Source organism: Vicugna pacos, chromosome 10 (genome assembly GCF_048564905.1).
Source record: "Vicugna pacos chromosome 10, VicPac4, whole genome shotgun sequence".
Classification (NCBI taxonomy): Eukaryota; Metazoa; Chordata; class Mammalia; order Artiodactyla; family Camelidae; genus Vicugna; species Vicugna pacos.
The window spans coordinates 20,860,447-20,888,383 of record NC_132996.1 but is presented as its reverse complement, the minus strand read 5'-3'; the positions used below and the strand labels follow the sequence as shown (position 1 = coordinate 20,888,383).

The 27,937-nt window shown below is 35.3% G+C and overlaps 1 long non-coding RNA gene across 1 annotated transcript in view; it reads right to left on the bottom strand.

The window, feature by feature from the left end:
* Positions 1–23,628: 23,628 nt before the first annotated feature.
* LOC140698673 (uncharacterized) overlaps positions 23,629–27,937 on the bottom strand; it is a 74,653-nt gene continuing 70,344 nt past the window's right edge. Inside the window, exon 4 of the long non-coding RNA XR_012076494.1 lies at positions 23,629–23,694. This is a non-coding gene — a long non-coding RNA (uncharacterized lncRNA). The remainder of the gene's footprint in view (positions 23,695–27,937) is intronic.

Here is a 27,937-nt window from a genome sequence, read left to right as displayed (position 1 = left end):
TTTCAAATACCAATCATCCTAAATTACATTTCCCAGGAAACAGACTATTAGGGAGATATTTGTGTACAAAAGGTTTATTGGAGAGTGTTTGGGAAAATGCACCCGGATGGGAGATGCAGAAATAGTTTGGGCAGAGGGAGAAGTTGAACTAAAATGTAATTGTAACAGGTCCCTCCATATATTCCATGGGAACTCTTGAGCCTGGACAGCCCTTCAACGTTATCTTGAATTAAGGCAAGAAGGTCAGACCTTTGTATTTCCCTTAGCAACCAGTTAATCAATGTGGGCTTCCCCCAGGGAAAAGACATGACCTTAGTTGATATCATGCATTTCAGCTGAAGGCAAATCCCGGAGAAAGACTCAGATGTGAGTCTGTAGGACCCACCACTCATGGCAGCCCACAATTAGGAAGGTGGAAAAATGCATCAATCAATGCCTCCATTCTTAAGAGTGGATCTAGGCAGCATATCACAGGATCCACTATAGGAAACAATGAGATAGAAATCCTCTTCAGTACTTCAAATGAAGTTAACACAATATGGTAGAAAAATTATAGACTTCAGATGCACAAACACAAGTACATACCCAATTTTCACTAAATTAACACTTTTGAAGTTTATCATCAAAGTAAGGAGATTATGTTTTAAAATAACTTTAATTCCATTTCTTTATAATGTGATTGCATTCTTCTAAACGTATTTACCAAACATGTAATGAGCACCTACTAGGCACTCGGCTAGGTCAGGAAGATTAAGGTGACCAGGCCCTAAACTTTGTTCTGAAAGAGTTTGTAGTTTCATATCCTATTTCCACATAACTAACCTCATGATGTAAATGTCAAAAAGTCAAAAAACACATCCTTTCTTTTTTTTTTTGGAATCTTAAGGACTGACATTACATACTGTTAATATATTCCAACATACATATCTTCTTTCAGAAAACATACAGAAAATATTCCCACTATTTATTTTCAAGACATTAGAAAATAAATGGATGCATTGGAAAATTAGTATCATTTAAAAATCTGAATCTTAAAACAAAATAACAGGACAGGGAGTAAACAAGTTAGGTCTCCCATATCCTAGGTTTATTGCAAAGATCAGAAATATAAGTATAAGGCAGAGAAAAGATTCAGAAAAGCGGACAATAGTATGCTGTAATGATGTTTAAACTCTCTTTGACGTTCACATTTTTAACGTATTAGAAGAAGCGGTAATAACTACATTATATGCGTGAGATCTCTATTTGATAAGTGAAATGCTCATTCTATCATCCCCTGATAGATTTTAAATACATTAAGGCAGAGATCATGTCTCTTTCATCCACTGCTGTGTCTCCGACATAGTACCTCTCACATCATAGGCTTCCACTACACACTTCATGAATAAAGGACATGTGGTGTATCAAAATCAAACAGAACAAGGAATCTTATGTTCTACATCAACTGTATTTTTGTTAAACCTTACGTCCCTGCAAATCAGTCTCATATATTGACTAAAAAACAATGCACAATCTAAAAGGGAACAGTTATGTTTTCTTTGGTAGACTGAGGACTTCAAACCTGAGATAACAGACTCTCAGCTCTGAGGGACTGCTCTGAAGAGGCAGAGGAGGACCCAGGATATATAAGAGTTTTTGCAACAAAGACCAGGTAGTAGGACTATCAATTAATGAAAGAAAATCAGATATCTCAAGTTAAGGAATCTAGTGCTTTTCCATGTATGGGAAGGTGCAAAAGTCTGGGCTCACTGACATCATTCCTTTGATGTGCACCTTAGCTATCTAGGCCAGTCTCTTGCGTCTACAGTCCTGAGTCCCCACAGAGGGCACCCCTGGGAGTGGCCGCAGAGGCTCAGGACCTGTCAGTGGGCAGCCTGCTTATCTCCATCCTGAGTTCCCTCTGCCTCACTGTCAGGGGTAGTGATAGTGGCTGATGATTTGATGGGCACAGCATTTTTTTTCCACTGATATGGCTGGCAATATTTTTCATTCACACATGTACGGCATGCCCAGTGTTTCTTTCTAGAGTGAATATTAACAATATTGCAACCCATGGTAAGATAAAATAGGATATTCCTGTTTTAAGCTCTAGGAAAGGTTTCTTGAATATTTATTATTTCTCTAAAACACATTAGAATAATCAAGTTAATTGAGGCATACCACTTGCCGGAACGATCAAAATGCTAAGCCTGTGGTCTCATGCTGAATTAATACATTCATAGTTTAAAAGATTCCTCTAGACAAAGAGGCAAAGAAAATTAAGACAATTGCATAGAATAAAAAGGCAGAAGCTAATGGAGAAAAAAATTCTTCTCAGGTTCCATTAGTATCATACTCAGACCCACCCCTCATCGGATAGAGAACTCAGTCTAAGGAAGAGGTTTTGGGCAGGATATTCTGTCCTAAATCTGCTATATTTTTATCGATAAGAAAAAAGGTAACTAGGCTTGTGATGAAATGATGAAGTGGCACATCTAAATAGTTTAGGAGAAAATTCTAGGAACAGACTAACTCTTCACAAAATAGGAATATTCTCATCAGATCTTCCCAGTGCCTGCAGCAAAGAGTCACAGAAGGCCAAAAACCAAAACGTCCTCTGCACGTTTTGAGCCAGCTTAAACACAGCGTACCAGCTTGGACAAGGTACAGAGATGATGCAAAATATATGAAGTCAGAAGATTTTAATTCAAATGTTGCTTCCCCCCACCCCCGTTTGCTGGTTTGTAACCTGGGGCAAGAAGAACAGCATCTCTCGCCTCCAACCTCCTCATTTCTAAAATGTAATGAACCGCACCATCAGAGGCAGAAGATTATCATGAAGAACCAAGAGGATAATGGATTCAAAAGCACTTTGAAAATCTTGTATGTTCAACCTATATTTATAATTATTGTTATAGTAATAACATGACTACTTCAAATTTGCTCTGGGCTGGTGAGGTCACGACTCCATGGCCAGGGCTCAGAATGAAACCTGGCAAAGGAAAATACAACTGTTTCAAGCAGAACGGTATCTACATAGAAAATGGGAAAATAGCTCTCATTTTTTTAAATCCGCCATGTGGTCTGAACATTCTTCCTGCAGGGCTTTTTCTCTCTATACTTGTTATCTTTCTGGTGATTTCAGAATACTTACTAATAATTACAAAGCTTTGTACAAAGAGCCCAATCACATTGTTACATTGGAGCAGATATGCTTTAGACCAGACTAGCTGAAAGCTTTAATGCAATACAACACAATTATGCAGCTAAATTATACCTTGAATTATTGATGCAATATTGACTCATTTAGTATCTCTCATAACAAATAGGCAGAACATACACTTACAGGTTAATATGCCCTACCAAAGGGAGACATGCACAGCAGCTGAACCTATAAATTCAGTAATTTTATAGCCCTATGTTTTATTAAAATCCACTAGGTTCCTTCAAGGCACAAGGTCAAGGAGGAACTAAAAAAGGTGTTCCCCACTAGTTTAACCAAGTTTAAGCAAATACAAAAACAAGACAGATTATGTAACATTCATCATTTTAATTACCAGTAACCACTTTCTGTAATGCAGAGATGTGGTTAAACAGTATAAACTGTTAACAGCTCATGGACTTTTTGGCCCCAATTATCTATCTCTACAAGGGCTGGCTTTGTTTTTGCTGGAAACTTTGCTACATTTGCTACAATTCCAAGACATGCAGAAAGCCCAAAGATGCATTTAAACACTAATGATCCCAAGAACTGTGCTGTATATACATTAATTGGTAAATGCTTGTTTGTGTTTTTTTAACTATAAAAGACTCATGTTCTGCGTTTTTAAAATGTATATATTATTTGCTTTTGCATATTCTTTCTTTTTGTGTAGCTAGTTAGCACCTTAAGAACAGAATCTGTCCCTTATTTGTGAATGTCCTAGAGATTCTGAAAATGCCCTAAATTCAGAGACAAATTAATATGTACCAAAAGTTACTTGAAGCTCTCAAATTATCAGTTGCCAAGTGAAAGCAAAGAAGATACTGTCAGCTTAACAGTAGCCTAAATATCAAGCTAAATGCGATCTCTATATCATATGTAAATATGATAAATACTGCCACAAAGAGTAGCAGTGAATATCCTCAAACAAGGTCTTTTGACCAAATATCTTTCTTTGGATAAGCTGTCGCATAATAAGGTTCTGAGTATTGGTAGCATTCGGCTAAAAATGTTGAAATTTACCGAGTTTTCAGGTAATTACTTTGAGTAAATAAGAGCCTTCTGGATTCTTAAATGTACAAGCGAGTGTTTGGCATTTCTGACATTTCAAATGACTGCCTCAAACTTTCATAGAATTTTTAGGATTTGTTCTTTTTCCTTATCTTTACTTTTTTCCTTTTCTTAAAGGAAGCAAAATTTGTCTATACATTACCATATAAATGAGTCTATAAAAGGGAAGAATCAGAGAAAAAAAATGTTTTCTTTCAAGTATGTGTTCTGCATGCCGTGGAATGGTACCTTAAAATAGCAGAGTTGAGGTACAAATAAATTGGAATCAATTGTGATTTAGTTAAGGGAAAAAAACAAAAAAAATACAATTGTTTAAATAATTATGTTATCCAACAAGTTTCCGCCAATGTAAAAAGGTTCTTCAATCACGCTTGCTAAGGCGTATTGAGAATTTTGCATTGCTCTGAGTATGTAGTATGCAGTCTGATGGAATAAATCTCTGACTTCCTTCATAGTCTTGCGATCTTTGAGGAAATGTAAACAGCATCTCTTGACTGTGATGGCTAGTGAGAGGTTTCGCATAGCTTAAGTGTCTATGTTACATATAGAATGTATTCTGACTTTTAATCTGGAGGATTAATCTAATTAATCATAAGGAAGGTGATGGAGGTACTGTTTGTAAATTGTGGAAGTCATATTCCCCTAATTATTCCTGAATTCCCTTTATTCCACCGCCATGGATAATCAAAGCCCAGTTCATTTATATACCTTCACCACCACCATCATCCTTGGAGAATAAATCACTTCTTCATCTGCGATACTTCTGTATCCGATCCATACTTCCACTTTTGTACATATCACACAAGAATGTAATGTAGTTATGGTAGGTTTGTCACCTCCAATAGACTGTAAACTCTGAAGAAAGGAACTCTGTCTTATATATCTCTATATCTTTAGCAACAAGCATGAACCTGGTCATACAGTAAATTCTTAACAATTGATTGCTATTATTATTAAAGCCTCAATAAATATTTGTTATTGAAAATTTTCTGTCACACAGCTGCTCATGTGAATCCCAATTCTTCAGCTGAGTAAATACAAGGAATAAGGTTAATCATTTTTCTAGGCTAAGTCTATAAGTATATAAGGTCAGGGAATTGTCAGAGGAGCATCTATGAAGAGGAAGAAGTAAAGGAGGAAGTTAATCTTAGGAACTTTGGGCTAGAGAGTCCTTCTGTCTGGAAGGTTCTTTCTCTGACCCTGACATGTCTAGATATATTATGTCATTTAGATCTCATTTATCTCTTAAGAGCGGTTTCTCCCTTAAGTACCCCAAATAAAGTAATCACTTTATCAGATCACCTTGTAATTCCCTGCCTAGTAGTAATCATAGTCTGGTTATTTCTTTGTTTATTTATTATTTTACATATATATTCATTTAGTGCCTGTCTACTCTCCTACCATAATGTAGCATCCATATAACAATCCTGCTGTTCACTGCTCTTATGTCTAAAACACTTCTTGGCTCACAGTAAGAGCTTAGTAAATATTGATTCAAAGATTAATTGATTTAAAAACTAAATTGCTTGCCAAACTTGTTACTGTTCTGGGTTTTTTGGTTGTTTTTTTTTTTTTTTTTTGCTAACAGCAAATTGTCTTTATAGACCTAACATTTAAATGCTCCCTAAGAGTATGTTTCAAAATTCAAAGAATCAGAAAGCAGAATTAGGAAGTCAAGGTGAATGGAATTTATTGGTCTCACAAAGACATCCACCTGGGTGAGAAAGGAAGTAGTGGAGTTCAAAAGAATTGTCAGAGTAGAAAATGGCAGTGCTTTGAGGGACAATCAGTGAAAACCAATGAGGAAATAAAGAATAGAATAAATGGCTTCCTTGATTGCACACAGTTACACATTTGTGAAGAGACTCCACTGGCAAAATCAGGTGAACACCAAGGTTGTTAAATCAGTCAAACAGGGAGCCATTAGACTGAGGTGGCTTTAATGCCTTAGTAGCCTACATAAGCAAACCAAAACCTCAGCCTAAAGTGCCTCAAGGCTAAGAAACCAAAATCTAAGGACAACCCATCACAAACAGCCTGTTAGACCTCCCCAAACAATGCAACTGATTAAGCTACAATCAGATATGCTCTTTGCTCTGCTTCCATTTTTTCTCTATAAAAGTCTTTCTCCTAACTCCTGTCAGTGGAATGCTTCTAATCACCTCTGGTTGCCCAATATGAATTGACTTGCACTCTAAGAAACTCTTAGACTTTGTAATGTGCTCGATTTATCTTTCAACAAGGTCAATTTGACTTTGAACTTGGAAGTACAGTATTCATATGGATTCGTATTTATATATATGGCAGAGAGCACACTGTCAGTCTTCCAATCCTGATTCCTTTTCTGTTTTTGCCCACGGCCTACATTAGTGTCGTCCTGGGGTCTGGATAGTGGGATATGGATGAAAGTATTTACCACTTCCAGGCTTGGCCCCTAAAGTTTCTCAAAAGATCTTTCACATTTTCTCTCCTACAGCAAATTCAGTGGGTGGTTCTGAGGTGCCACCGTATAGAAGGCTACCTGCCAAACACCCAGCTGGATTTTGAAGTAAAGGAGTAATAAACTCTGTTATGCCACTACTACGTTGTTATAGCTCATGCTGACATGTATCAATTTTATATCCCAGCATGCTCCTCCTCTATCCCTCTCTCACTTTCTTCTATATCATTCTGTGGAGACTAGTGATCAAGGTGCCCTGTCTCAGAGTTGATTTGTCCACATGTGGAAAGAAGGCTCAGATTGGGGCAACTGAAATCCTACTTTAGGAATTTTTTTTTTTTAATCTGGAACCTAAGGATGAGTTTCAGACCCCCCACCAGGGTAAGGTTGTTAGATATGTGCAGGTACGGAGTCTCTTGGAGAGACTGAAGTGGACCAACAGAAGAATCTAAAGATAAGTATTCTGTAAGCATTTGAATATTGGCTTCATGCATTCTAGAAGTCCAGCTAAAACCTTACTCTTCCACAATTTTCAGAGATTCCCCATTATTCTTCTAGTATGTTTTCTTTTTGCCTAAGCTGTTTGGATTTCTGTTACTTAAAATCAAGAACTGACATATAACGCAGAGACTGAGTAGCAGTGTCTTTTAGCAAACAGAATTACATGGGATTTGTCAAAAATCATTTCTACAGTTTGTTCCTGCCCTCATTACATGAGTAAACTTGAACCATTAAGCAGCACTACCCATTCTAAGATGTAGTGTTTCAAATACGTGAAGACAGGGTCAAACTGCTATGGAACACAAAGAAGAAGGAATACAACTGCAGCTCACAGAACCACTGGATTGTTCTATGCTAAAGCAGTGTGTCCAACTCTGGCGTGCATATGAACCACCTAGAGATTTTACTGACCTAGAGACCTAGAGATTCAGGTCTCGGGCGGGGCTTCAGAGTCTGTATTTCTAAAATGTTCCCACATGGTGCCATTCTGGTCCAACTGCAATTTGAATAACAAGGTTCCAGAGTGGACTGTGTGACCTGTTGCTGATCCTTCCCTGTGTATGATCCTGGGTGGGGACAACTAGAACAGCTACATATTGTGCCTCAAAAGCTCTCATGGAACTCAATGTGTGGTCCTCAGAGCAGGGACACTGGCATCACCTGGGAGTTAACTGGCAATACACATTTCTGAGTTCTACCTTGATCTACTAAATCGGAAGCTCTGGGTAGGTGGCCCTGGAAATTGTAAACTCCGTAGACAAATAATCTGCTCTTTAAAGGTTAAGAACTCTATGGAAACCATGGGCCGGGAGCTGACAAAGTTTCTTTGAATAAACACCACTTTCATCGGCCTCAGAAGCTATGTTAAGACTAAGGAAAACAGTCAGAGGCCAATCAAACAGTTTGAGAAAGCCTAGTCAGCCTGAGTGGCACTTTAACCCTTTAAATGTGTTTATATCAGAAGCAAGGCTCATGAATACACGAGTGTCATGACCCAGCAGGACAGGCTGGACAATGCGGTAGAGACCACAGGAGATCCATGAATCTGTCTGGGCTCTATGGGCAAACCAAAGCCTCTCTGAAAAGCAGTTTCCTAACAGACAAATGGGGATTATTATCATGTTTCCCTATCTAACTGTCAGAGAAAATGGGGACCACCAAGACTGAGGCTTTATATATTGCACTTTGAGAGTTCTAACCACTTGGGTATTTGTCAGTAGTTGATATTTATGGAAAGAGATATTTCAATACATTCTAAGGAAGCTATTAAATATATGGGAGAATTTATCAGATGAAGGGAGATAAAATTAATTCAAAAAGAAAAAAATAGTTTGGAAGACAAGGGCAATCAGATATAAGTGATTTCAAAAAAGGCTTCATGCAATAGACAGTAGAGCTAAGCCCAGAGATACTGGCAAAATCTTTAATCACTGTCCTGTTCTGCACCCTCTTCTCCATCAACCCCAGGATTAGTATGAATGGCTGTATTTTGACTATCACTCTGAATGATACGTATTTATTTTAATCTCTAACACAAAACTGTGAGGTCCTCGAGAAAGGGTTTTTATTTACTTTTGATGCAACTTATTGTTAATGAGTTTACTTGAATTGGGTCGATGTTGGGGAAAGGAATGGTATCTTGAGAGAAGGGTGGAGCATAAGAAAAGCTATTTTGTGCAGGGACTATACCTGCCTGCCTATTACTATTCTTTTATACCTAGACGCAGCCCAAGGAAACTAAGAAACTGAGTGGATGCAAACATAAAACAAAGATATCACGGGGAATACAGTTCATCATCAGGAGTCTTTGACGAACCTGGACAACACCTCAATAAAAATGACTAAAAGGAAATAAAGATAACGTAACTAACTGGGAAAAATTATGTTTTGTACTTCGTGTTTCTGAGTAATGATATACAACATCCCTGCGCTTTCAGTTAAATTAAGCTTAATATGCTTTTTCTTCTCCCAGCTCACTTTTCTCATGACCCCCCCTCCCCACCCCTGCCCTCTTCTACTGTCCACTCCAATTAGTATGTACAGTATGTACAGGGTATGTGATTAATGTGCAATTTGTGTCCTTCTCTGAAATGTTCATGAAGACAAACAGAGATGGTCCCTCCAATAACCTTTGCTGAATCCCTTGATACCTTCCCCCAGTGGATGTTTTAGCATTACAAATCACTTTCATTTTCTCCTCGCCTGCCAGATGGGTTGAATCTCTGTGGTGGCTTTCTTTTCCAAACACCACGGTTTTCTAAAGGATCAAATAAAGTTCATAGTGGCTTATCTCAATTTCCCAGGGATGGCTCACATTTCAAAACGAGAAAGTCAGAAGAAATCAAAACCAGTAGCAAGCAGTTATAGAGGTCTCTATTCAGGGCAGTTGCTTCCTCTTTTCTATCTACTGTGAGGTACATTTGAAGCATATCGCAAGTAGATTAGTGGAGGGGGTTGGAAGTCAGAAAGCATGATGGAGGTGATTAACAGGTGAGCAGGTACGATGTGGCATCCAAGAAAGGCAAATGTGGGAAGGGCCTATAAGCTTATGAATCTTCTGCCTGTGAAGCAGTTGTTACAGATGAGCAAATCAGGATGGGGAAGTGGGAAGGAGCACAAACTACAACCCAAATACCCTACTTAAAGACTGTCTGGCGAGCAAATGACTTTCTGAACAGGAAGGAGGGAGACATTCCGTCTGTTTCGTGTTATAATTATTGTTAGTGATAACAAAAATATTTTTTACCATTTATTGAGTGTCTTCTATTGTGCTATTCACTTTAGATGTATATTTCATAATCCATACAACCCATAAGTTATATTATGATTACGTGTGATTGTGCACATTTTAAAGACAAGAAAACTAGGGCTCCAAGAGATTTTAAATGTTTTGCTGATGCTATATAGAACTAGGTTTCAAAGTACAATGTTAAGACAGTTATTTCATAAATTTAACATATTTTAAATAATTATAGCTTGTTATATCATTGTTTTCTTTCCAATTTCTAATATATATGTACATATACATATAACATATATATCTCTCTATATATATATATATAATTTAAAAATTTACCTATAAACCATGGAGTAACAAATGATAGAAACAAATCATTTACTATTGATTATGGTAATATGCAAAAAAGTACATAGTGATGGCATTATCAGTAATTTTTACTACATCTTTAATTTTTTTGCTCTATCATTTTTCTAATTCTTAACAAAGACTATGTTTGCCCCACATGAATATGTAACTTTCTTCTATTTTTCTGTCTTGACACTAGGTAAGAGCATATGCAAAGGGGTTAAAAAAAAAAGCACCCAGCTGGGGCCTGCCACTTGATGGCAAAACTGACTGGGTAGCAAGGCACAGAGAATGAAGAGAGCTGGGAAAGGTGTCTCCACACAGCACAGCTCCAGCCTCTCTCACACCACCTGCTCAGTGAAGAGCACTAACTGGAGCAATACCATGTGAATGTGGCCTGGACGTTGTGCAGTACCATGACCCTGGATGAAGAAAAGATACTTGTAAATGCTTTTGAAGCAAAACAGAACTGATATGTTCCCAGACTCTATTAGCAAAGGGTTTTTAACTCCAAGACTCTCTTTTGTGAACAATGCTGTAGGAACTTCTCTAGAATTCTTCAAGAATTAGTTGCCATGCCATCTCCTTTATGGGGCCTTTCCTGACTCTTTAGTTAGCCTCAACATCATTGTTATCTACATTCCTAAGCCAGTTTGTTTATAACTGTAGCTGAGCATATCGACCTTGAATTACATGGCCTTCAACTCTGCAGGACTATGAATTATTGGAAACCAACAGGCTCAAGCTCACTGAGGGTGCAGATCTTGCCTATCATCTCTAGACAGACATTTTCTAGCTCAGGTTAGCACACAGAATGTACTTATTGTGCTTGTAAATTGAATAAGTGAATGAATGGCCAAGCAGTCACTTTAAAGCCACCCACAACCCTACCCCCAGGAGCAAAGTAGTAGCATAAATGATGCCTAAAAGTTCAGCAGCTTCCACTGTTACCTCTTCTTCTCTGTCTCATGAACTTAAGGTAGGTAAGATCAATTTGGAAGTTCCCTTTTCTAGATCTGCACTCTTCCACAGTAAGTAATCCTTACAGGTAGGCATACTCTGAATTATTAAGAGGGGTGGTGAGCTATTAGACCAGAGCACATTTAGGATCAGGGCAAAACAAATGTCCTTGTGAAGGAGAGTCATAGCATCAGAAGTGAAATAAATGAATATACCTTCAAGATATTAAAAGCAATTTGCAGATTCACTGCACAACTAACATGATAAAATGCCTTATTTAAAATTCCCTTTAGTGAAGCAAGAATTCTATTGAAACATAAAAGTCTTCATGTCTGATGGCACTGATGAAAGTGGCTAAAGACAACACAAACAAATGAAAAGACACACATATTCATGGATTATATTGTTAAAATGACCATACTAACCAAGGCAATTGACAGGTTGAATATGATCCCTATCAAAATGCCAAGGACATTTTTCACAGAACTAGAGCAAATAATTTTTAAATTGGTATGGAAACACAAAAGACCCCAAACAGCCAAAACAATCTTGAGAAAGAATGGAGCTAGAGGAATCATGCTCCCTGACTTCAGACAATATTACAAAGCTACAGTAATCAAAGCAGTGTGGTACCAGGACAAAAACAGACACAGACATCAATGAAATGGAATAGAAAGCCCAGAAATAAATCCAAGCACTTATGGCCAATTAATCTATGACAAAGAAGACAAGATTATACAATGGAGAAAAGACAGTCTCTTCAATAACCGGTGCTGGGAAAACTGGATAGTTACATGTAAAAAAAAAAACTAAATTATAACATTCTGTAACACCATGTACAGAAATAAACTCACAGTGGATTAAAAACCTAAATGTAAGACTTGAAACAATAAAACTATTAGAAGAAAACACAGGCAGAAGACCCTTTGACATAAATAATAACAATATTTAAATAATAGCAATTTTTTTATCTTTCTCCCTAAAGTAGAGGAAACACAAACAAAAATAAACATATGGGACCTAATTAAAATCAAAGGTTTTTGCACAGAAAAAAGGAAACCACTGACAAAATGAAAAGACAACCTACTGAATGGGAGAAAATATTTGCAAATGATATGACACATAAGGGGTTAATATCCAAAATATATAAACAGTTCACCAACTCAACATCAGAAAAAACAACAACTCAATTAAAATAATAGGCAGAAGACCTGAATAGACATTTTTCCAAAGACATAGAGCTAACCAATAGGCACATGACAAGATGCTCAATGTTCTCTGTTAATCATCAGAGAAATGCAAATTAAAACCACAAAGAGATACTACCTCACATCTGTCAGAATGGTTATTATCAAAAATACAAATAAGAATTGTTGGAGAGGGTGCAGAGAAAAGGGAATCCTTGTACATTGTTGGTGGGAATGTCAACTGATGTAGCCACTATGAGAAACAGTATGGAGATTTCTCAAAACACTAAAAATAAAAGTACCACATGACTCAGCAATTCCACTCCTGAGTATTTATCTGAAAAAACAAAGCACCACCTCAAAAAGACATATGCACTCTGATGTTCACAGCAGTATTATTTATAAAAGCTAAGATATGGAAGGAACCTAACTGTCTAACAACAGATGAATGGATAAAGAAGGTGTGGTATATATATTTAGCCATAAAAAGAACACAATTTTGACATTTGCAGCAACATGGATGGAATTGGAAGACATTATGATAAGTGAAGTAAGTCAGAAAGAAAGAAAAATACTGTATTTTATCACTTATGTGTGGAATCTAAAAATACAGAAAACTAGTAAATATAACAAACTAGTAAATATCAGAAAGAAGCAGAGTCACAGATATAGAGAACAAACTAGAGATTACCAGCGAGGAGAGGGAAGGGCGTAGGGGCAAGACGGGATAGGGTATTAAGAAGTACAAAGTACTATGTATAAAATAAATACTGTGTGGAATTACATAGTTTAAGACTTAAACCTTATTAATAGAAAATAATTGTTACTTTAAAATTAATAAAATAATCACCATTTCAATCAAATTCCTATAATCCTACCCTCATGTTTTAAAATTATAATGAAATATTTTCTATTTAGACAAAAATGGTTTTTTTAAGATTTTTTTCACATCTTTTTTCTTGTGATAAAATATATATAACATAAAATCTACCATTTTAAACCTATTTCTGAGTGTTCAATTCAGTGGCATTAAATTCATTCACATTTGTGTGCAGCCAACACCACCATCCATCTCCAGAATTTTACTCATCTTCCCAAACTAAAACTGTACCTATTAAAGAATAATTCCCCATTTGCTCTTCTGTGTAGCCCCTGTTAACCTCTACTCTACTTTCTATCTCTATGAATTTGATGACTGGAAACAGCGAAAATATGGAGGCTGTAAAAAGATCAGTGAGTCCCAGGAGTTAGTGGGGAGATAGGGTAAACAGGCAAAACAAAAAGTAATTTTAGGGCAGTGAAACTACTGTGTATGATACTATAATGGCAGAAACATTTCATCATACATTTGCTCAAACCCACAGAGTGTACAATAAACAAGAGTGAACCCTAATGTAAACTGAATTCCAGGTGATGATGTGTCAGGGTAGGTACATCATTTTTAACAAATGTAGCACTCTGGTGGGGGAGGTTTGAAATAGGAGACACTATGAATGTGTAGGGGCAGCAGGTATGTGAGAAGTCTGTATCTTCTGCTCATTTTTGCTATGAACCAAAAACTACTCTAAAAAAATAAAGTCTACTAAAAAAGGAAGGACATTCTGACATATGCTACAACATGAATGAACCTTGAAGACATTATGCTAAGTGAAATAAGCCTGTCACTAAAACACAAATACTATATAACTGCACTTACATAAGGTGTGCAGAGTAGTCAAAATCACAGAGATGTAAAATTCTTTTGGATTTTTAATTAATTTTTAAGAATTAAATTTGATCTTTTATTATTGCACAAATAATGTTAGCAACATTAAAGAATCATTCATAACACAATATTTTTATTCTAATATAGCTATTCACATGCATAAATTTTTTGAGATTGACAATTATGTACTTTGCATACATAAAGTTAAATGCCATGGTCAAACTCTTCACCTTTGATTACTTTTCTTTCATATTGTAAGAATATTGTACTTATAATATGGAAATAATTATGTATCTAATGTTATATAATTCTATTTTCATTTGATAGTTAATAGTTTAATAACTCATTTATTAGAGTTGTTTTCTATTTATTTGTATTGATAGCAAAGACCAGTTCAATAATCATCTTTTTGCCAAAGTATTTCTCCCTTATTTTTGAAAGCATTCTTTTACAGACACCTCTATAAATCTTTCCATATCACATTATGTTGCTTTAAGGCACAGCATTTATCCCATCTGTGTGTGTGCAACTATGTGTGTGTGCTAGCTCTCTTCCCTGACTATAATGCTTGCTTACTGAGGGCAAGGACTTTGCCTGTCCTTTAATTATATACATCCCCAATCACTGTAACATTGCCAGACATATGTTAGATATTTATAAATGTGTAGGAAATTAACAAAGGAATAATGGAATGGATATAAATGAATAGTTTTGGACAAAAAATGGTTATTTCTTCACATTCCACAGCAATATTTGGCATCAGTATTTTAAAAACTTTTATAAAATTAAAATTAGTATCAAATTTTTAAGTAAACTCTATTTAATAAATACTATCTAGGAAAATAGAAAAGGAAAAATCCTCCACCATTTCCATTATTCAAAATAAATACTGAGGTTTTCATTGACTTTGTTTTTTGTTCATAGAAATTTACATAAAATTATGAGTTAATTCGCATATAATATGTCTACAAATTAAATTTCTAAGCATACTTCTCTTCATGAAGTGGATATATTCACAAAGAAACATTTTGAAGACTGCTCTTCTATTATGTATACATAATATTATGTACATCTTACTGAATTTATGGTTTACTTATCCTGTATTCAGGAAAATATGCAGAATGCATCATGTTACCAGCAAAGGAAGGTTAAAATGCTAAACATGGAGAATGTTATTTATAGGGATTTTAATTGTTGTAGAAAAGTATAACCATAAATCCACATGCTACACTGAAGGCTTTATGAGATGAAAAGGCTTTTAAATGCCTATTTCAAGGTTGACAGTGTCATGCTATTTCAACCAAAATATCTTTTTTGTGTTCAGGGTACAATGCAAGGATGCCAATAAAATCACCCAAAGAAATCAGGGAGAAAAATGACACATGAGCTTTAAGAAATCTGGTCTTTCTCTAAAATTATGAACAAACAAAAATATCCCCTAATGTCAATATTACCTGTTTGCTAGGAAGGAATTTTTAGAAATTAAAGGTAAATTGTTTTCAGTTGTTGTTTACACAGCAGAACAATTTGGTAGTGCAGAAAGAGTGAATCTTGAAGTCAGACATTCAAATTCTAGCTTGATCATCAAAGTAAGTTACTTGTTTTTCCAGGCCTGATACCTCATTCCTAAAATTAAAAATACTATCACTTTCCTCATGAGTTAATTGTGAGGATTAAATAGAAAATACACATTAAGTGCCCACCAGGCTACCTGGTACACAGCAGCATTCTGCAACTGGGAGCCACACTGTGATAATGGATGCTGGAGTCTATTCATGAGGAAAGGATGAGCCACATCCATTCCATGTGGTTCACTTTATCCCAAGGTTATCAGGAGAAGGCAAGTCATCACGCTAACATTTGTTTGGGAAGCTGTATATTTTAAAGGCATTACATATTTTTTTTTGTATTAGTAACACTGTAGTTGAAAATAAGGATGAGGAAAAAATGTCCAAGCCAAACAAGTTTAAAGACAAAAATAAAGTGGCTTATTAATTCCCATACTTACATTTCGGAGGCGGTTCTCACTTTAAATACAGCTTAATTAGAGAATCAAAATCTGGCATCAAGAGAGAAAATGTCTCTGGATCCTTCTCCAAAACTCAGCAATTTAAGATCAGATTGGTTGCTTTCTGACTGGCTAGAGTGGGGTCACATATTCATTCCTGGATCAGTCACTGTAGCCAGTAACATGGTAGACTCTCACTGACCCAGCTCAAACTACATGTCCCAATAGGAGCTTCTTGGACTGACGGCCAGAGAAGAGAGGTGCCACAAACATACCATGCCCCCTTACCTCTGTCAAACCTGGTGCTACTCTCAGGAGCAGGATACATAAGTATTTTGGTGAGCAGACAATAGATTTCTACACAAAAGGACCCAAAGCTATCTAATGGAGTTGAAGTAGGAACTGGGGAAATGCACTATGAGTTTCAGATCCATATTGAATCACACTTCTGTTGTGTTGTATACTCAATAATACTGTCAGAAACCCATCTTCAGCACTTAGCAAAATCTACGGAGCATTATGTTCTCAGAAAAGATCAACAAGATTTAAGCATTACTTACACTAACCATTCATGTGCTCCTTCTCCTATCTCTGTTCTTTCTATCCTTCCCTCCCTTCTTCCTTCTTTCTCTTTTTTCTCTCACCATTCTTTTCTTTCTCAAACATTTATTGATCACCCCCTACATACAGCCCTCATACAAACTGATACAAGACGTTGCTCTCCCTAAAGAAATTAATGATCTAGTTGAAAAGGTACTACAAAAGTAAGTATGCTACCTTGTAAAAAAGCTGTGCTGGATAGGACGATACAGGTATAATTTTAGAGTGTAGCAATAATGTTTTAATGAAATTAAAATATAACTTGGAGTCAAAAGCCCTGGATCATATTCTTAGTTTTGCCTCTTAACGGTTATGTGAATTCCAGAAACTCACATAAGCAGTCTGAGCCTCCAACTTTCCACCCATGTCACTGAGATGCTACTGCCTCCTCACAGCAATGTTGTGAGGCTCAAATGAATGACATATGTGAAAGCACCAGCAGCATTCCTGGACTCATAACTGGCATCAAGGCACTTCTATACAAAGTATTGGAGGTTTTCATAAGAAAGAGAAATACTTCAAGCTGCAGGAATCAGAAAAGACTTCATTGGGATGGCTTTAAAACTGATAGAATGGCAGAGCATATATAAAAGAGAAAGACCACTCTGGTATCGGGGTAAAAATGAACAAAATAATGGAAACAGGAAAACATGTTTTTTTAATATAAAAATAGAGTGCATTCCACATTAGCTAAAACAGTGATGTTTTATTTGCCTGTTTTGTTTTAGTTGTAGAACTCTTTCCTCAAGGAAACTTTGGTAGGCACTCAATACATAAAACAGTTAGAGGGCCTGCTTTATTGAAACAGGTGTGAGAAGACTCCCTACCCGACAATCCCAGATACCCACCCCTAAGGAAATCTAGGGCTTCACAATTTGCAGTTTGAAAACCAGCGTTCACAGGAAACAGGAAAACTGGACTGGGAATCAAAGACAACATTCAGTGACTGACAACAGACCTGACCTGTAGTTTTGCAAACCACGCTCTCTCATCTCCATCCTCTATTATTGGAACACATTCCTCCTGAATTCACCTGCTGCTTGTTCTTTAAGACTCAGTTCAGCAAGGCTTTCCTTGATCTTCCTCATCCATCCTTTAAGCCTCTTGCTGAACAAAGTTCTAATTCTCCGAGCCACTTGTAAAAACAAGCATATATAAACATATATATGTGTGTATATATATATATACACACATATGTATAATTCTTTATGGACACTAACCAACTTGCTTATTATTAGGGATCTTTGTATCTTTTTTCAAACTTCTAACAGTTTTACTGAGGTATAACTGACATATAATAAACTGCACATATTTGAAGTGTACTGTTTGATGAGTTTTGATATATGTGAATCCTTGCAAACACCACCACAGCCAAAATAATGAAGATTACATCCAAAGTTTCCTTGTGCCAATTGGTAATTCCATTCCCAGTCAACCACTGGCCTGCCTTCTGTCATTAGATTGTTTTGTATTTTCTGAAATTCTATATAAATGGAATCTTTTTCTTTTCTTTTGGTCACGTTTCTCTCAATCAGCATAATCATTCTGCAGTTTATCTATGTTGTACCATGTAGCAACAGTTCATTCTTTTTTTTTTTTTTTTTTGCCAATTGGTACTCAGTTGCATGAATGTGCCCCAGTTTGTTTACCCACTAACTTGTTGGTAGACATTAGAACTATTCCTGATTTTTGGCTGTGACAAGTATGATGTTACAAACATTCACATAAAATATTTATATGGATATATGCTTTCACTTCTCTTGGAAAAATACCAAGGAACGAAGTGCTAGATCATAAGGTAAGTACATGCTTAACTTTTAAAGAAGTTATTCCCCAAGGATAGTATACCAATTTATAATATTTGTATCCGTCAGCCTTTTACATTTGAACCATTCTAATAGGAATGTAAAACAAAATTCATTTCTCTAATGATGAATTATATTGAGCATTTTTCATGTGCTTATTTGCCATACATATATTTCCCTCGTTGAAGTGTCTGTCCAGATCTTTTTTTTTATTTATGGGGTTTTTGCTTTATTATTTTGTTTTGAAGTTTCTTTATTTATTATAAGCTCTTTATCGAACATATAATTTGCAAATATTTTTCTCCCAGTCTGTCTGGTCCTCTTACTGTCTTAACAGTATCTTTTGAAGACACTGAAGCTTTCAATTTTGGTGAAGTACAATTTATCAATTTATTATTTTATGGATCATATTTTTGTTTCTGTGTCTAAGAAAAATCTTTCTAACGTAAGGTCATAAAGGACTTCTGCTATTTTTTATTCTAACCATGTATTAGTTTTATGTTTCACAGTTAAGTCGATAATTCTAACAATGTAAGTAACTGATTTATGTGATAATGAGGAATGGATTAGAAATATTTTGTTTTGGTTTTGTTCTTTTTTTTTTGCAAATGAATATCCAATGATTCAAAAAAACCAGTTACACTTATATTTCTGGGCATTCTATTTTGTTGTATTGGTCTGTTTATCTGCCTCAATGCCAATACAAACTCTTAATTACTTTGCTGTCTATTATGTCTTGAAATCTGATAGCATTAGTCCTCCAACTTTGCTCTTTTTCCAAATTCTTTATATTTCCATATTACCATTAGAGTAAGTTTTTCAAATTGAACCAAAAAATCTGACCAAGGTCTTGGTCAGAATTGTATTAAACTTATAAAGCCATCGGTGGAGAACTGACACTAGAAAAACACTGAGTTATCCAACGAATGTATACTCTATCCTTTCAAATATATAATCAGCTTTAATTTCTTAGTGATATATTGTAGTTTTGAGTGCACAGGACTTTCACATTTTTTTCTCGAGGTTTTTCTTATATTTGATGCTGCTGGACGGAGTTTCATTAAAAAATTTTTAAGTTTTCATTGCTAGTATATAGAAATGCAACTGATAGTTTTGAATATGGGTCACGTATTCCGTAACTTTCTAAACTCACTTACTCTAGAAGGCTTATTGCTGTTGGTGGTGATTTCCTTGGATTTTACACAATTGTATCGTCTATAAACAAAAACAGTTTTACCTCTTTCTCTTCCAATTATGTGCCTTTTATTTCTTCTTCTTATCTTACTGCATTAAATAAAACCTCCAGTACATCATTAAATGAAAGGGTTGAGAACAGTAATTTCTTGTTCATTATTTCAGGGGGAAGGCATTAAATCTTTTCCATTAATATGAAGCTAGTCAGAGATTTTCTACATATAATCTATCAGGTTGAGGATATTCTCATCTATCCATAGTTAGGTGTGAGATTTATTAAGAATTTGTATTTGTTTTTGTCAAATGCTACATTTCTTTATGTCTCATACAAGTTTTCATTTTACTTTTTCTTTAGAAAGATTATTTTACTAGGTATAAATTCTAGACTAACAGCTTGTTATCTTTCAGTAATTATTAGCTGGTGCCCCAATGTTTTCTCGATTGCATGTTTTACAAGGAGAAATCTGAGAGCAGTAATTTATTTGATGCTCTGTACCTATTGTGCCTATTTTTTTTCTGAATGTTTTATTTTATTTTTTTATCATTGCTTTAACAAATTTTATAGTGATTGAGTTTTTGGCTCAGTCAGTATATTGGCTGAGTTTTCTTAATGTTCTGTGCACTTGAGTGTTTGCTGAGCATCTCATATATGTCATTTTATAATTTCCCTCAAATTTGAAATTTTTCAACCATCAGTTTTTCAAATGTTTTTTGCTACCCTCTATTTTTGAGACTCTGGTTACACATGTATTAGGCCAAGGCTGAAAATGTCCCAAAGCTCACTGGAACCTTTTTTTACCTTCTCCTCCTCCATCCTTTTATACTTTGGATAGTTTTTATTGCTATATTTTCTAATTTTCTCCTCTTTTTTTCCTGAAAGACTAATTTGTTGGAAATTCTATCTAATGCAGTTTTTATCTAAAACATTCTAGCTTTGATCTCTAGAAACTCAATGTGATCATTTTCTTACCTCTTCCATATCTTCTAAAGTTTTAAACATGTTCATGTCTGTAAATTGTTACATCTGTGCCAGTTCTGACTTGGTTTCAACTGACTGATTTTTCTCTTCATTATGGCTTGTATGTTCCTGATTTTTTTCATGCTTGGTATTTTTTGACTGATTGAAATAATATGATTTTTACCTTGTCGGGTGGTGGATATATTTATATGATAATAAATATTCTTGAGCTTCATTCTAGAATTCATTGAAATTACTTAGTTTGGTCTTTCAGGTCTAGATTTTAATACGCATTATTCACGATTAGGGTAGTGATCCGTCTAGGGTTATTTATCCCCCACTAATGAGGTAAAACCCTTAAATATATTCTATCCAATGAACCATCAGTTATGAGTTTTTCCATCTGGCTGATGGAAACAGACATTATTCCTCACCCTGTAGGAGTGCTGGGCCCTGGTTCTTCCTGTGTTTTTGTTTTTGTTTTGTTTTGTTTGTTGAGGGGAGGTGGAGAATAGTTCTTTCTCTAGCCTCAGACAGTTGTCTCATATGTATGCACTGATCAGTACTCAGTTAAGTACTCAAAGTGGATCCTTTGCTAATCTCTGAAGTTCTCTCTGTGTGAGGCATTCTCCTCCATGGTGTCTGTTCTGTGAACTCTAGTCATTTTGCTCTTCCCAGACTGTCAGCTCCACCTTTTTAGCCCTAAGATTCTGCCAGAGAATGGTAATCAATTGTCTTTTGAAGGGGCTATTTATTTATTTTTATTAAAGTATAGTTGATTTATAATGTGTTAGTTTCTGGTGTACAGCAAAGTGATTCAGTTTTACATATATACACACACACACATTTTTTTTCATATTCTCTTCCATTATAATTTATTACAAGATATTGAATACAGTTCCCTGTAGTATATAGTAGGATCTTGTTCTTTATCTATTTTATATATAGTAGTTTGTATGTGTTAATCCCAAACTCCTAACTTATCCCTATCCACTGCCTTTCCCCTTTGGTAACCATAAGTTATTTTCTATGCCTATGTCTCTGACTCTGTTTCTGTTTCATAAATAAGTTCATTTGTGTCATATTTTTAGATTCTACATGTAAGTGATATCATACAGTATTTTTCTAGATATCCAGTCATCTTACTTTGCCTAGAACTGATGGAGAGTCCAGGGCGAATCAGACCATATTTGTCACCGGATCACCAGGCTCTGCCTGAGTTCCCCCTTCCTGTACCACAGCCAGAAGCTCTTTCAAGGGAATAAGTTAGGGTGATAAAAGTCTCCCTAGGAGATAAATCTGGTGCCTGACATTCTATCTTAGCCAGAAGCCAAAGACTAGGTAGCCTTCTGTATACACAGATGTTTCTTCACTCTTCATAGCACCCAACTCTTAACAAGGATTTTTATGCTTCATGCCTTTAAGATTAATCAATAAAAATCACTTCATGAGTTGTAAATGGATGGATATGAGATGTTAACAATAGGTTGGGTATTTCTGTAAAATCATGGGGCCTCAAATAAATAAGATTTACTCTAAAGGAGTAACACTGAAAAAGGAAGAAATGAGGGAAACATAAACCTAATGCATTAAAGAAAAAGTCCATATAAGTATCTCCGGTTTGGACTTTCTAAAGAGAATCAGAGGGAAACCACTGGGCTAGGTTTTATACCATGTCCCACAAGAAGAGTTACAAGTCAGATTCTGCTAAAAAAAAAAAAAAGAAAAAAATTAAGAAAAAGAAAAAAAAAGCATATTAAACATCCAGGGAGATAAAGAAAATATGGTGTCTCAAGAATTGCAAGTTCTATAAGTCTGCTACAAAGGTAGGAGAGTAGATGCAGGGAATAGGGAGAATGGACTAGAAAGATACATTGACCAAGACTATGAAGATCATGCCTTGTAAAGCGATACTATTAAAGTTTATCCTGTAGGTCAGTAGTTCTCAACTCTATCTGTATATCAGACTCAACCATGAAGATATCGAAAAATGTACATACCTAAATAGAACTTTTAAGGTTATTTATGTAGTGGTTCTGAGGTACAGTCCAAGTCTCTAATGCTTTAAAATCTCAACAGACAGACCTAATGCACAGTCAGACTTTTATGGCAAAGTAGCCACTGTAGGTCAAAGTTGCTACAAAAATAATAACAATGATAAATATGTTCTTCAACATTTGTATTCTGTGTCTTTCTTAGCTCTTCATAGAGTCAGGGAGTTGAGTAAAAAATGTAGAGCTTATCTAGTACACAGATGGTCTCTAAAATACTCCCAATAGCTAATTATCCAAGAATTGTATTGAGTACTATATGTTCTGGGTACAGAACTGCCCCTTTGTCTCATAATTATATGATATTAGGCATAATTATAATTTTACTGTGGCAGACACAACACACGGACTCTGACAGATGAAAGGTAGAACTGTTTGTTACTAACATCTCCAAACAAGAGTAGACTACCAGGCAGGGCCACCTGGCGACAGGGGATCAGCAATCTGGAATTGTAGGAGGTAGTTTATGTATACAGGTGTTGGGGGGTTAGCTAGGTTTCATAGGCTCATGGGGATTGAGTATTTTGAAGAATTTTTCCCCTTAACAAAGAAGGGGCCTTCTCTGGACATTACATATCTATGGGCCTCTGGCATGGGCCCTAGATAAACCAGAGGTTTAGAGCCTGATAAGCAAACCAGTTGAGGTCAGGGCATAATGAACTGCCAGTGAAAGGAAACTCACAGTGAGAGAGAACTTATGAAATATGTTATACCATTCAAAACACATATCTAGTAATTCTGACATTAAGCCAAGAATGCTGCAATTGTGTCTTGCAGCTGACTCTTGGATGTCCAGTACTTAGATACTTCCATATTGTGGATTTCCCCACTGTTCACATCTTGGTGAGAGGCAAACCCGATACTCACTTTTCTCCGCCCTCTGGCAGTATAGACGTGGCATGTAGCTGAGTCTCAAGCAACCAGAAGTTCTGACCTAGAACTTTGAATCTGGCCAGAATGACACAAAGAACAGAAAGACACAAAGAAGTTGAAAATAATTCATTTCGGTTGCTATTACTAATCAGTTTCCAGCATAGGAGATTAACAGTGATGGCCGTATGGGCTATGGCCATGAGTGCCCAGTCGCATCAGCACCAGACAGTTCCATGGGCATGATTCTGGCTATGGTTCTAGACTTATTCAACACTGGCTTTGCCTTTCTCTTAGTGTGGTTCTGCTAAGTTTCTGTTAATTCTGTGAGTTATTCAATATCCTCCATAAATTCCTACTCTACTTGAATCAACCAGAGTTGATTTCTATTGCTTATAAGGAATAAATCTGACAGATAAAACTTCATTAATTATATAACAAATAGGACGCTCTATGAGCTTAATTAACATGCAAAAGCCATACTGTCAGTAGCTGGTTATTAGTAGCTGATGAAACTGGAACTTAATCCCAGAAGATTCTAACTCCAAAGATTATTTCTTTCGACTTTATCTTGCTTTTAGGCACTAGTAAAATATATCTAGGTACTGAGAAGTCACTATGACCAAATTAACCTATCTTCCTGGGAGGGCTTTTTGTAGATTGAGGTGGTATCTAACTTTCTCCAATATCTATTCATAGCACATAGATTTGCCATCTGATGTCACAAAGAATAACTCATTTCCTCTGGGTGGTAGTCCATCAAATATCTAAAGTCATGTCTTATGTAAAACTCCTTATGCAAGTCACATGTTTTCAGAAAAAGACAGTTAGATACTATGTTTGGAGATATGTCATCATGGATGAATAAGAAAAGCTCCTTAATTGTGTATATTAAATAAATATTTATTTCACCATACAAAAAGCATTGTGGTCAACTATACCTCAATAAAAAACAAATACATAAAAGTAAACTTATAGAAATGTAAACTATATAGAATAAGTCAGAAAAAAAAAGTTTTATGCTATTCTTAGTAGAGAGAACCACATTCTAAGTTCAATTAGCTGGCTGGGAAAAGAGTTCCAGGACAGTTTATGATTCCCTGCACACCATGGCAATTAAGCTGAATGTTCACTGTATCATTTCTTCTTCAAAGCTAAACAGAAAGACTACATTTCTCAGCTTCTTTTGAAGTTATTTTGATAGACACAAGACTAAGTTGGCCAATACAACATGGGCAGAAGGGTTTTAATTCAATTTCACACTTGTTTCTTTAAAAATATCTTCTTCCTCCATCACCTACAACAGCTACAAATGGTAGCATTATGAGGTTCAAGGAGCTAAAAATGCTGAGTCACTGTTCGGGGGAAAGCCTCAACTGAGGGACATTCAATCTGCACTAAATTTTGCATGAGCAAGAAATAAATCTTTATATATTTGAGCCATTGAGAATTAAAGAGTTTGTTACTGCAGCAGAACCTATCTATTCTAAGGAAAAGGAAAAGGAGTTGAAACATTTCTCATTGTTAGCATCTATTACATTTTCAGCATTCTGTGGAGATTAAAGAAGCCAAAATGAGTAAGATAAACTTCCTAGACTCAAGTGGTTCAAAGAGACTAAATGATATTGCCACAATAGTAAAGGTGTTAGATTCTAGACTGGATCTATCAAAATTCCAAAAGGATGACATTTGAACTTTGTTTTAATTTTAGTGTTTCAGAAAAGAAACTGAAACTGGTAGAGAAATCCAACGAGTCACTCAATACATGTACTATCAAGTAGTATTTAAATTTTATAGATGAGTGTTCTGAGGTTCAGAGATATTAAAAAAACATGCCCAAGGTTTCAGAGCTCATAAATGGAATATACTAAATTTGAACTCATGTTTGTCTGACTATAAAGAATGCTTTAAGTTACTGTAGTCTAGTAAGCATAATTATCTTGCAAAGTTACAAAATAGTTCAAAAATCTACTTTTTTATACAAATGTTTGCTAAACTACTTAGTTTTCCTCATTTCCTTAATTCATACCTTTAGGTCTAAAAAACCAGTGTGTTCTTCAGCACTGAGTTGTTGACACAAGAGAAATTCCTGGGTATAAAATAACTTTCTACCAAGTTATAGCAACTCTATTTTCTTAATTAAAATAATCACAACCTTAAAATATGCCATTCATTTTAGTATGAAAGCTTTACTCCATGTAGTTCTCTTCTTCAGTACATACATTTAATAGCAGAAGAATGACACTATTGTTTTAATTGAATTTAATTTTTAAATCTACATTTACAGAAAAAATCCATTTAACAAGTGTTAGTGTTATATTCAGTATCTATTTATGTATCTATCCTTGACCTCTCTATCAATCTTCTATGCTGAAATGTTTGGTGTTTCCAAATTACTTTAAAAGATGAGGAGAGACATAATGTGTTATGGTTCTTACTTTTTTAGTTATAACTTTCTCAACAAGATAACTCAGCTGTTTTCAGTCCTGAGGGGTTGTTGTTGTTGTTGTTGTTGTTGAAGACATCAGCCTTTATTCTATTTTATTTCAATTTGAAATTGTGATAAGGCTGAAACAACTGCTATCTGTTACTGTGGTAAATCTCAAGCCTCTCAGGAAAAGTGATAACTCATGGACAACCAAGAAAAATGCCTTAAAGCACAGTCCTACTCATGTTTCAAGTGCGGTTTTTTTGTTTGTTTTTCTTGGATTCTTTCTTTCTAACCGAGGGCATTTGCATAAAATACATGTCTTGTTGAGAATACAGCCTATCCTTCATGAGAAGTCAAATAGTGATATCTATGGAATTCAAAATACTTCTTTTAGAAGATGAAAAAAAATGCAGGTAGAAATACTAGAATAAAAATATAGAAAGTTAGAGATGGATAAACTTATCCTGGCTGCATCTTAATTTTAATTACTTTTAAATATAGAACTAAGTTATATAGATCTAGACTCCTGTTCTGAAACTTGAAGTTTTTGGAATTCCAGATATGTCTTTAAACACAGTCTACATTCTTAAAAATATAATATATATATATATATATATATATATATATATATATATATATATATATTTTCCTATATAATATATATATAATTGAATATTTTTCTATGTGCATATATATGTGTGTGTGTGTATATATATATGTACAGGTACATGTATTGTGTACAGACACACAAAACTCCTAGTTGAGTGCTACAGCATGGATAAATTGGTGCTAAAATTTGATACTACATAAAAAGCCCCCTCAGAAAATTATCCAATTTAGAAATATAAAAACTCATAGGAAAGCATTTAAAATCTTAGAAATGAAAGAATATTTTATCAAAATAGCTTAATGAAATTTTAAACAAACGTTCTATTTTCACACCATCTTTGATGATAGAGAACTAATAAGAGCAGGGAAACCGCCTACAATAACGAGAAGCAGCAACATTGACAAGCAAATCTATTCAGCCTAGAGGCAGGATTGAACAGAGAGAAATACTGCACTGTGAGATACAAGGGAACTGATCTGACATTGCTCTAATGTTAATTTTTATGATTCTGTCAACAGCAGTAAGGATATTTTTTGCTTAAAGTGTAATGGATGTTCTTCTATTTTGATATGTCTCCAACTTTTGCAATTGGACAGCTAGATGAAGGAACAAATATACTCCCTTTACAAATGTGAAGATACTTTGGTTTTTCACCACTGAGATATCAAGTTCAACCTCCTTACTATGGCCTACAGAGAGTCCACATTTTACCCTTGACCTCAATCAAGCTTCTTGATCTCATGCCCTGCCTCTTTCCTCATATGGTTCCAGTCTCTAGCCACTCTACATGTGTAATGCATAGGTCACTGGTGCTACTTCAGGCCTCAGTGCCTTTGCACATGCAGTTTCCAAAAGTTGGAATAATGACCTAACAGGCTCTTACTCTGCATTTAATTTTCTTCCTTTTTTTTTTTCACTCTGCATTTAAGACCCACTGCAAAAGCCATTTCCTCTGTGAATCCTTTGCTAGAAAATACTGCTCTTTTCCCTAATTTTTCTTTCCCTATTTTGACTCAATATTTCCAAGCAGAAAGCAGAGTATGTATTCAGGAATCTAAAACCAAATGTTTAAATATGAATTTACTACTTATTGAAACAACAACTATACTCAAATTATTTAGAATTTCAGTATTTCCATAAATAAATCAGGCATGATAAAATCACAATTATAGGTTTTTCCATGAATACTTAAGGAAATATATGAGTTAAATCTCTAGAAAAGGCCCTAACACCCAATAGATGCTGAAGAAACACTTTCTTCCTTCACTCCTCACAGCCCT